Here is an 11,819-nt window from a genome sequence, read left to right as displayed (position 1 = left end):
ATACTATGATTCCATATCTGCCGACGCTTGTAGCACGGCTCACTTCTAGACTTTTGTATGACACCGCATACGCGGATTAGATGGCGATAGGAGCAGCCTGTATACCTTGCCTGTGAAGATGGCTAATATGATAAGAAACAGGTCGCCAACTTAATTAGCTAGCCTTTTAGTTTTTATATATTTGTGAAACTTATTCCAAGGAAATATGCATCCCCAATCATGCATCTAACCATGATTTTCCACAGTCTGAATGATGTTTTCGTCCATTTAAGTTTGATGTTAGTGAGTGACACATTTAGTAATGCTGATACAGTGACCATTTCAATCCTGTAAAAAAAGAGATTGGACAAGTAAAGGACTACAGAGAATATAAAACCGAAATTAGTACCGCAAGTAAAAGAATTTATCGTTTTTCCTTTCGTTTTATTCGTTGAGCTTTCTGCATTAAATAACTGAATATATACTAATGGAAAAAATTGAAATATGTATTGTCGAATTACAGGTTGCAAAGAAAACGCTCTCACCTTACCCGCTTTCTGTGGCTGTTGTTATTCACATATTTGTGCTATATTTCAGTTATATATATATGTGTGTGTGTGTGTGTGTGTCAGGGTTGTAATGACTCGAGTCATGACTCGACTCGAGTCCGACTCGAGTCACGATTTTCTAATGACTCGACTTGACTCGAGTCATTTTCGGAAAATTCGGAAATGACTCGACTAGACTCGAGTCAATCTTTGTATCGACTCGACTTGGACTCGAGTCATTGCGCATGACTCGAGACTCAGACGGCCAAGACAGACATTTCATTGTAATTTCGAAGAATAGTAAAGTTACCACACTATTGGGATTTTGTCTATTGGTACTGGTACCTGAAAATGCGACTAGAAATTGCTAAAAGTGAGTAAACATAGTATATTATGAATGCCAACCATTCGATATCACCAAACAGAGTTGTAAAAAGTGGGTTAACATAAATTTAACTGGAAACTGAGCCGTCAAAGACAATGACTTGGACTCGGACTCGAGTCATAATACCATGACTTGGACTCGACCCTCCGATCGCTGACTTGGACTCGGACTTGACTCGGTGGTGGATTGAAAATGACTCGACTTGACTCGAGTCAAAACTATAAAAGTGAGACTGACTTGTGACTCAGAGCCTTGTGACTTGGTTACAACCCTGGTGTGTGTGCGGGGGTAGAGGGAGTGTAGTCAGTGCCTCACCCATCATGAACCTCGCTGAACGTCACTGCGCAGATACTATAATACTCTCAAGAGATGTCGCATGGAATATATGATATGCTCAGAAATTTTTTCAAACAGTCCTCCGACATCTATGTTAGTGAATAATTTCCATATCGTTAGGCCTTGCGAAAAAACTTGCTGGTAGGAAATCATAAAAAACAGTATATCCTTGTTATTGTGAGTGTCCGCATTGGTATCGTTATTCAGTTCAGTTGTTCAGCCCTTGAAATACATTCTTATTTTCTAAACTCATCATTCTCCCAGTAAACAAGTCCTTGAATTGCAAGACAATAAGTCTTCTAGCGATAAATAGTCTTGAAACACCACACCATCTTACCATTTAAGACACGTGCCTCAGGGCAGTAAAAGATTTGACACTGCGAAGGTATAGAAACGGTGGTGCATCATGAATGCTTGGTTGCGACACTTTTGCCTTTCTTCTCCGCCGTTGGGCTAATCAATGCTAAGATGTTAAGATGGCGACAGAGTATATATATGAGTTGCCCATCATACACATCGATACGTAGGCTACCTCACTGCTTACATGTGCTGCCCATTTTATCAATATAAGCAAACGATATGCTAATTTCCGTATGACCGTGAATAAGGTTGAGCTGCATTTTGCTATGGGAAATGGTAATCCTGAAAAAGTCATCTTATCGGCGTATGGCCAGGCCTATCCTACGATTCATCATGCAAAGATGGCACTGGGATATTTCGGAAAAACCCAGATGTGGACGCTAAATAAACCCAGAAAAACCCAGATCCTATATTTCACTCAAATTCCTATGCGGAAGCTGAGAAAATGGAAACTGACAGTCATTAATTACAGTCATATTGACATAGAACCAAGTTTTAACTCTTGGTGTTGAAACTAACAGTTCATACCAGGGGCGAGCAACTTCTCCAGTCGGCGGGTCGGATATAGGAAAATTAGGTAGGCCTACTTGGCGGGCCGGATTGCCGAACCGATATATTATTTGCCCATTCGTCCACATATACACGGAAAAAATCGTATTTATTGAATGTATTTTAACGACAGCAATATCACTTCAAAGCCATTTCTCGCCGATAATGACGAAAACAATGTGGATTTGAGAACACCATTGTCATACAGGCACCGCCACGTCTGCTTCTCTACGATCAATTAACACACGGTGCCACCATAGTGTCCTATAGTGACCGGCTTGTCGAGCGCAAAATTTGATAAAATGGGTATCAATCGAAAGCTACCGCGTTACTGATTGCGAAAATATAAATTTTATTCTGCTCGTGGCCCTGGAACCCCCCCAAAAAAATCCGCCTCGAATGTTGCATTGTAACGGAGTTTGGTATTGTGATGCAACCATGCCGCCTGGGAGCTAGTGAGAGCAGCGCAAACCGCAAGCGTTGGCCATTGTTGCTCAACCGATTGAGCATTCACACTCTCACTTTCGTGGGCACTTGCTCCCGAGCTGCTCTAACGGCATCGTTGCGTCACAATACCAAACCCCGTTACAATGCAACATTCGAGGCTGATTTTGGGGGCTCCAGGGCCACGAGCAGGATATAATTCATATTTCTGCGATAAGTACCGCGGTAGCTTTCGATTGATACCAGTTTTATCAAATTTATTGCTCGGCAAGCCGGTCAAAAATTACCGTCAAATTGCCTTTAGCCCAGGGGTTCTCAACTTCTCTTGTATGACGGGCCGCATTTTAACAGAAAAAGACACTGCGGGCCGCAGAATATTATTACAATGTATTTGTGGGCTACAATTACATTTAGGCTGTTGTAGCCTATTTAGCAGTCGTATACGGGCATTTGGTACATTTTATTTGCACTCTCAAGCATTAATAAACAGCGTTCGTAAGTTTTCAGTTGCTGCATTTTGTGAGAATATGTATCTTCCAGTGGCATAAGCAAATCGCTTCATTGAGCGTGCATTGCATTCGTTGCCTGGTCGGTATATTCACCTTCAACCCCTTCCGCCAGAGAACCGCACTCTTTGTTTCAATGCGCGAGCGAGCAAGAATATAACTACGTCAACTTTTTCGTTACAGAGGCCATTATCACATTGAGCTCTCAGTGTTACGAGAAGACGTCTATAGCGTTCGGAGTCATTTCTGAGCAGACCAATCAACCCTTCTCCTTTCTTTTCACGGCGGGGGCACTGCACCAATAGTTACATAAGTCAGCTTTGTCAAGTTGAAGTTTTTCGCTGGTCCCCTCTCAACATTTGAGCAGCCAGCATTTCCTCTGCAAATATGTCCGCTGTGATAAAATGCACCCCGATAATTAGCTATGCAATGTCTGCGGAATCGGTGCAAAATCAGAGACGGTGCGATAAGAGAGCTGAGTAGCTAAATCAACATCTAACAATACCGTGCCAGTAATAATTGCGTTCATAATGAAAGATGTCGCGGGCCGCAAAATAAACGTCTGCGGGCCGCATGCGGCCCGCGGGCCGCGGGTTCAGAACCCCTGCTGCCAAATGGAACGTGTGACGTAGACCCATTTCACTGAGCCTTGTGATTTGCCTGTGTCTCTACACCATATTGGGACACTACGGTCCAATACTAATTAAGATTTAACGGCGTTCGATGAGCCCGGTACCCCAAATTTCCCAATATATCAATTCATTAGGGTCGAGTACATGGTTAATGCCGATAATGCAGGTCTTCTCGCTTCGACGAAGTTACGCGTAAGCTCTACTCTTGCACGCTGCATACACACTACACACGTATATAATAACATAAAGTCACTAAAATTTGACGTTTAAGTAAGTAGTGGGGAATCTCGGCAGACTGGGACCGCGGGCCAAATTATCATATGTCCGAGGGCCGGACAAAATCCCGTCCTGGGCCTGATCCGGCCCGCGGGCCGTATGTTGCCCGCCCTGGTTCATACTATACATTTTGCTCGGTTAACAATGCAAATATAAAAAAAATATGTTTTTTGGGCATTGCTACGAAAGTAATTGGTGCTCGTTATTGCTCCGAAAGTTCGTGTGATTAATAAAAGTATTACTTTGTAAGTGGACGGTAAATAAGCTGTGAAAGCAACCAAGATCTTTTTTTGTTTATTGATACTAGCAGTCAAGTCTTGAATCGACATGAATTGTAAGAAAGCGGTTCCGAATTCCAATGAGTTGCCCTATGAACAGGTAGTGTTATTTTTGGCATATGCCAAAACTGCCAAAAATAACTTCTTTTTGGCATTTTTCGATTTTTATTTTTGGCAGTTTTGGCATCGTCATCTAAATAGATAGTTTCAGCCTCGAATTAGTCACAAAAACGCTTTATTTGGGCTAGTTTGTCAAAAGATACCACAAAATGTGCAGCATCCACGTATAATCAGTGCCAACAAACATTAAGAGAAAAAAAAATCTAACGATTTCATTGGTTAATTATATCACACGAAACCACAAAATGTGCAGTGTCCACCGGAATCGGTGCCAATAAGCCAAAAAGAAAAAGAAAGAAAAGCCTAACAAACACGCTCAACAGATGATTGTCACAGCTGTTGAATAGACTTAAATCGTATGCACTGTAGCAGTAGCAGTGCTTCCAAACTCAGGTCAGCTAAGTTTCTCCTAAATGCATTTCTTGCCCAGCGAATCTGGGAAATATCGGCTTCAACAGTAGCCACTGTAGAAAAGAATGTTGCCAGTCATCCACAAAAGGTTTTCAGAGCTTCAAAATCTTTGGAGAGCCGAACCGGCTTCCATGCATCATGAAAAGAGATCACTTCGCCAGTGCCATCGACCTCATCGCGGAAATAATTTTCTTTCTGACCCTTTTCCAGGACTTTCCTGTGTTGTCTCTCAACACATTCTATTTAGTAGCCCGGCTATCATTTCTCCTTCAGTCTACCTGTTATGTTCGTGCATTTACGTTCGGTGTCGTAGAACTCTTTCTTTATATAGGATTAGTAATTTCAGCCAATCATTATTTCCTCGTGTGTCATGCTTGTATTTCTACCCTGTGTTCTGTTGTCTCGTGGTCTTTTCATTTAACTGTACTGTGGATCGTATCGCTGCCTTAAAGTCATACTGCTGTTAAATATACTGATTTCGTATTGCAACCTCGTCGTATTGAGTTATTGTTCAAACAAGATCAAAAACATAACAATTGGTGTCAGAAGTCGGATTCATAGTTATTTCTGCGACGAATTAAGCATGGATTCAGGTATATTGAAGCTGCTCGAGAAGCGGCAGGAGATGATGGCGGAACAACGCGCACAGCACAAAGAAGATATGGCACAGCAAAAGCTGCAGCATGAGGAGGCCATATCGCAATTAGTGCAGAGGTTGAGTCCCGGTGCGTCAACATCTGAAGCTACCGCTCCCAAGTTTGATTCATTCGTAAAATCAAAGGAGAAATGGGACCAATATCTGCAACGACTCAACCATCACCTTGCAATTTACGGCATTTCCAACATGGAGAAGAAAAGAGCGTGTCTACTATCATGGGTCGGACCTTAAACGTACTCGCTCCTACGTAATTTGTTTGGTGCCGCTGATTTCAGTGCGCAATCCTTCGACGCGTTGACTGAGAAGTTGTCTACACACTTCAAGGATTCAATTCATGTGCAAGCTGCCAGGTACGAATTTTACAATTGCAAAATGCAGCCGGGACAATCGTATGCAGATTGGATCGCTACTCTACGCGGAATCTCCAAGGATTGCAACTTCACATGCTCAAGAGATGGCTGTGATCAGAGCTACGTTGATGAGCTAATGCGCGATCTCATCATTAAAGAAACGCCGCACGCGGATGTGAGACGGCATTGTCTAACACAGGGGTGGGCAAACTTTTGAGCTCGCGGGCCGCATTCAACATCTGAATCCATTCGCGGGCCGCACTATATAAAATTGGGATTATAAACCAAAACGCAATATTGGTATTTGATTATATATTGATGACATGTAGATGCTTATTAAAAAACAAACCAAGCATTTCGTTGATGATATCGTACATGCGCCAGAAACAGTGGCGAGATTTCATAGGCTGGTCGACCTCAACAACCGATTTGTCAAAACTATAGAGATGAAAGTCGGTGTCAGCAGCGATCGGTTCATAGATTTGTTAATTCCACTTTTGGTTCAGTTCCTGGATACACAATGCTGACAGCATCATAACCATGTTAGCTTCAAACACGTTTGTACAGTGTGTGGATAAAATATAAATACCCTAATTCTACGCATACAGAGAACGAATCTACCTAAGACAAGCGCGAATCGTTTTTTATAAGAACCTCACTGAAAAAATTGAAACTGGAGTGGCCAATCTGAAATCACACTCGTGACCCGAATTACGTCAATCTCGTTCAGGATTTCTGCGATTTTTAGCAGTTTGAACCTTTCAAACTGCGTGAGCTTTATTATCGGGCTGTCGCGCCAGATATTAAACATGAAAAATAATCTAGGAATTATTTACCTTAGAACAGTGGTTTTCAAACTTTGCAAGAGACCAAACTTTGCCCCCTTACGATGGTGAAAGATTACGTGTCCCCTTTCTCGTCATATCACAAAACGCAACCAGGATGCTAGCAAACCTAACGGGTAGTTTGATGGCATGGAAGGTTACGACTGTGGATGAGAGATTATTAAATATGAAATTGAGACTAAATACAGAACAACAACTGTGAATTGGATGTAAATCGCGCGGAGCGCGAAAAATTTTTTCAGTTGATCTCAGCTTCGCGCCTTTCTTAAGATGCTTTCCCCCATCAAGTTGGGCGCGCCCACCAGTTTGAGAACCACTTCCTTAAAAATATCATGGTGAAATATACTAAAAAGTTTAATCAAGTCCCTGCATTAATTCGATTTTTAGTATGCATTTCATCAATATTTAAAAAAAGTTTCTTTAGACTCTCGCGGGCCGCACAGAACGGTGTGGCGGGCCGCATGCGGCCCGCGGGCTGTAGTTTGCCCACCCCTGGTCTAACACAAACCAATCCATCCCTCGACGACGTTCTCAAAGTAGCCGCAACATACGTGAGAACGCTGGAAACTGATAGGGTTATCCAGGGCGAGAGTAACGGTAAAGATACTTCCATCGCGAACAAAATGACGGGAAGTTATCAGAAGGGGAAAAAACCTTCCAAATCCAACCAAGGCAACTTCCTAGAAAGACTGAAATCCTGCAGCCGCTGTTTCATCGATCACCAGAGAAAAGACTGTCAATATCGACATTCAGTATGTCAGAAATGTGGTCGTAAAGGTCATATCAAACCTGTGTGCATGTCTACCAAACCTAGTATCACGCAACAGGTCACATCCGTCAATTTCTGATCAGTGCCACTCCTCTCCTTCGACATCGATCAACTATATCGACGTGTAGGAAACCAGCTCTGGATCAACTCCAGCATCAACGGCATTCCGTTGCCGACACAGTGGGACACTGGTGCACCCTCCGCCATGGTGGGATTGACTGGGTACAAAACTTTAGGCTCTCCGAAACTCTCAGCATACCATTGCTCTTTCGTAGCGTATGGCGACAAGCCATTGAAAGTGAAAGGTATTTGCACTGTAACCGTGCAGGTGGGTTCTGAAGTTCGAGTTGGCTTAAAATTGGTAGTTCTCGACGAACACCGTGGGCAAAACATTTTTGGTCTTGATTGGAGCGATGCTTTCTCCATGACCGCTAAGGGAACGTCTGCTTTGGATGCAATTTCTTCGCAGATGGTCAAATCGCAATCATATAATACTATTGACATTTCTGATTCGAACGACAAATTGGTATCTTTTCAGTCCAAATTTCCCTCCGTTTCTCTAATGTATTAGGACGATGCACCAAGACGAAGGTGACAATTCACTTGAAACCTAATGCCAAGCCCGTATTCAACAAGCCACGCCCTTTGCCTTTCGCAAGGCAAATCGCTGTTCAAACCGAATTGGATAGATTAGTCAATCAAGGTATCCTCGAACCAATCAATTACAGTGATTGGGCAGCACCAATTGTTGCCGTCACTAAATCAAATGGATCAGTACGCATTTGTGGTGACTTCAAAGCATTGAATCAACAAATTCAGATAGATCAACATCCCCTGCCCTCCTTAGATGAAATTCTTCACAAGTTACAGGGTGGTTGTATTTTCACGAAAATTGATCTTGCCGATGCTTATTTTCAGCTAGAATTAGATGATGATGCGAAGAATTTGTGTGTCATCAACACGCAGTTCGGTCTATTCCGTTATCGACGCATGTGTTTCGGAGTCGCATCTAGTCCCGCAAATTTTCAACGTTGTATTGATGCCATGATCGCCGGCTTACCCGGTGTTGCTAGTTTTATCGATGACATAATCGTTACTGGCATTGATGAACGCGATCATTTTCGCAACTTATCGCTACTCTTTGAGCGCCTCACCGAATACGGTTTCACCGTCAACTTCGCTAAATGTGAATTTTTCAAAAGTAGTATCGAGTACCTTGGTCACATAATCGACAAGGACGGCAAACGCCCGTCTCACAAATCCGTTGAAGCAATCAAACAGTTGCCTAAACCTCAGGATGTTCGCCAGCTACAGGCATTCCTGGGCAAAGTCAATTATTATCGCGCGTTTATTCCTAATTTTACGAATAAAGCCGCTGCCTTGTACCGTCTTCTTCAAAAAGACGCGGAATTCATTTGGAATACGGACTGTGACGCAGCTTTTCGCATTCTCAAAAACGACGTAATCGACGCTACGCAGTTAGCTCATTATGATGTAACAAGCAGCTCATTTTGTCAACTGATGCTTCTCAATTCGGAATCGGCGCTGTCCTCTCAATCGAGCACAATGGCGAAGAGAGACCCATCGCGCACGCATCGAAAACACTTTCCGATTCGCAAAAATCCTACTCTCAAATAGAGAAGGAAGCTCTGTCAATCATTTACGGAGTCACTAAATTTCGTCAATTCTTGTATGGTAGAAAATTTACGCTCGTAACGGACCACAAACCGCTTTTAGCTATTTTCTCGCCAGACAAGAAAATTCCCGTGATTACAGCGCAACGCTTACAGCGATGGGCACTAACGCTCATGGCTTACCAATACGATATTCGCTATAAACCGACCAATCAGCATGGAAACGCCGACGGTTTATCTCGCCTACCAATGGGTCCAGACCCTGAGTTTGACGAACTGGAAATTCGTGAAAACGCGGAGATCGTTCACGCTATTAATATGGCATTCGATGGCTTACCGTTAACTCGCAATGAAATTCGCGACGCGACGCTGAAGGACAAAACCATGAAACTAGTAAAATTATCTGTCACTCATGGTAATTGGAATCCAAAGATGCACATTGACGATTTTTCTTGGTTTTCGACTCGCAAACATTCGCTTTCTCTGCACGAAGACATAGTCATGCTCAATATTGATGGTTTTCAGCGCGTAGTAATTCCGCAGTCACTTCGCTCTCGAGTCTTATCATTGTTGCACGAAGGACATTGGGGTATCGCGAAAATGAAGCAGATGGCTCGACGTTACATCGCATGGCCTTTCATTAATCGCGACATTGAAAATCTCGTTAAGAGTTGCGACGCTTGCCGTAAGGTAATAAAAGCGCCTGATCGTCAGTATCGCGAATGGCGAAAAACTTCTGAAAGCTTCGAACGAATTCATTTGGATTTCGCAGGTCCAATAAACAATAAAATGTTTCTTGTCATCGTCGATGCGCATTCGAAATATCCTTTCGTTAAAGTAATGAATGTCGGATCTACCACAACCTTGTGTGTAGTCAACGCTTTGCGGGAAGTCTTCTCTATTGAAGGCTTACCCGTAACAATTGTCACGGATGGCGGGCCGCAATTCACATCGAATGAATTCGATACGTTTTGCTCTAATTTGGCAATCAGCCATATCGTATCACCGTCTTTTCACCCTGCCTCTAACGGGGAAGCGGAGCGTTTCGTCCAGACTCTAAAAGCTGGATTGATAAAAAATTGCGACGGGGGAAAAGATCTCAACTTTGCGCTCCAAACACTTTTCGCTACGTACCGATGTGCACCGCACCCGGGCATAGACTGGAAAACGCCTGCCGAGATTTTACATGGTCGACAGCCGCGCAATTTGTTAAGTTTGTGCTCGCCCTTCGATAAATCGAAACCCGTTACGCCTAGACAATCAGTCACTCATTTCGAGATTGGTTCCTCGGTTTACGCTCGCAGTTACCGAAGCGGACCAAAGTGGGTTGCTGGCGTGGTGACGGAAATACTGGGGCGTGTTGTGTACATCATAAAAACAGATCATGGGTATTGGAGGAGGCACAAAAACCAACTCCAACCACGCTTGATTTCCGCTGGTCATGATACAGCCACGCAGGAAGTTGCTCAGCCTCAACAGTCCCAAGCTGAGCAACCATTGGTCAGGAATAGGGCACAACGTCCTGCATCTAGCCCTGCTCGATCGTCGGCAGACGTTATCCTCTGAGAAATAGGAAACCCACCGATTTCTATAGACCGTAAATGTGGGCAACCCTCTAACTTACAAGGGAGGACTGTTATGTTCGTGCATTTACGTTCGGTGTCGTAGAACTCTTTCTTTCTATAGGATTAGTAATTTCAGCCAATCATTATTTCCTCGTGTGTCATGCTTGTATTTCTACCCTGTGTTCTGTTGTCTCGTGGTCTTTTCATTTAACTGTACTGTGGATCGTGTCGCTGCCTTAAAGTCATACTGCTGTTAAATATACTGATTTCGTATTGCAACCTCGTCGTATTGAGTTATTGTTCAAACAAGAACACTACCGATATATTTTCGGAGGACATTTTTTCACTTCAGGTGGATTTAATATTACCAACTCGCATGGAAGAGTCCTGGGAAGGTTAGCTTGTTTTAGAACATTGACGCAACAAGACTGTCTGGCAAAACCAGACTATGCAGCTCAGAAATAGCCAGACAGTTTGTTGCGTCATAATGTTCAACTCGATCACAATGCAAAAATCGCGGTTGATTTTAGGAGTTCCAATTCCATGAGCAGAATATAATTTATATTTTAATAATCAGTACTGCGGCAGCTTCTCATTGATACCCATTTTATTAAATTAAGCGCTCGACAAGCCGGTCAAAAATTGTCGTAAAATTGCCTTTGGACAAATGGAAAGTATGACGTAAACCAAATGCAGTCAGCTGTGCCACACCATTTAGGACACCATGCTTTCACCCCTAATGGGTGAGCTGGACCCAGATTAGGAAACCTGCCTTTCACAAACGCTCCTCTCGCTTGTAATGCGGTCCTGTTAACACAGCACCATGAACGAAATAGGCCTACACTATTTGGCAGGCCGTGTTATTTTTGGCATATGCCAAAAATTGCTTATTTTTGGCATTTTCAAATTTTTATTTTTGGCAGTTTTGGCATCTGGCTCCTGGAATGCCAAAAATAACATGGCCTGCCTATGAACATGACTTTCTGCGAGCTGGAAGTTGTTATTCAATAAAGCTCCAACACATCACGGCCTTTCATTTTAGTGGTGAAGGCTCTGCCGTTACGATATAGCAAAATTCCTAATGCAGCAATCAAACAGTCAATCGACAACTGAAACTCGTGCATTTTTTGACATTTTTATCTTACTTATCTAATATAATTGATTTTCGAATATA

At 43.0% G+C, this 11,819-nt stretch overlaps 1 protein-coding gene across 1 annotated transcript in view; it reads left to right on the top strand.

Annotated features, from left to right (window-relative positions):
* The window catches only part of LOC145456164 (uncharacterized), a 194,613-nt gene that overhangs the window by 86,309 nt on the left and 96,485 nt on the right, over positions 1-11,819 (top strand). The window lies entirely within an intron of this gene.

This window comes from Botryllus schlosseri, chromosome 14 (assembly GCF_051294905.1).
Source record: "Botryllus schlosseri isolate E-star chromosome 14, Bs_hap1, whole genome shotgun sequence".
NCBI classification, from domain to species: domain Eukaryota; kingdom Metazoa; phylum Chordata; class Ascidiacea; order Stolidobranchia; family Styelidae; genus Botryllus; species Botryllus schlosseri.
This window is presented reverse-complemented; position numbering and strand designations above follow the sequence as displayed.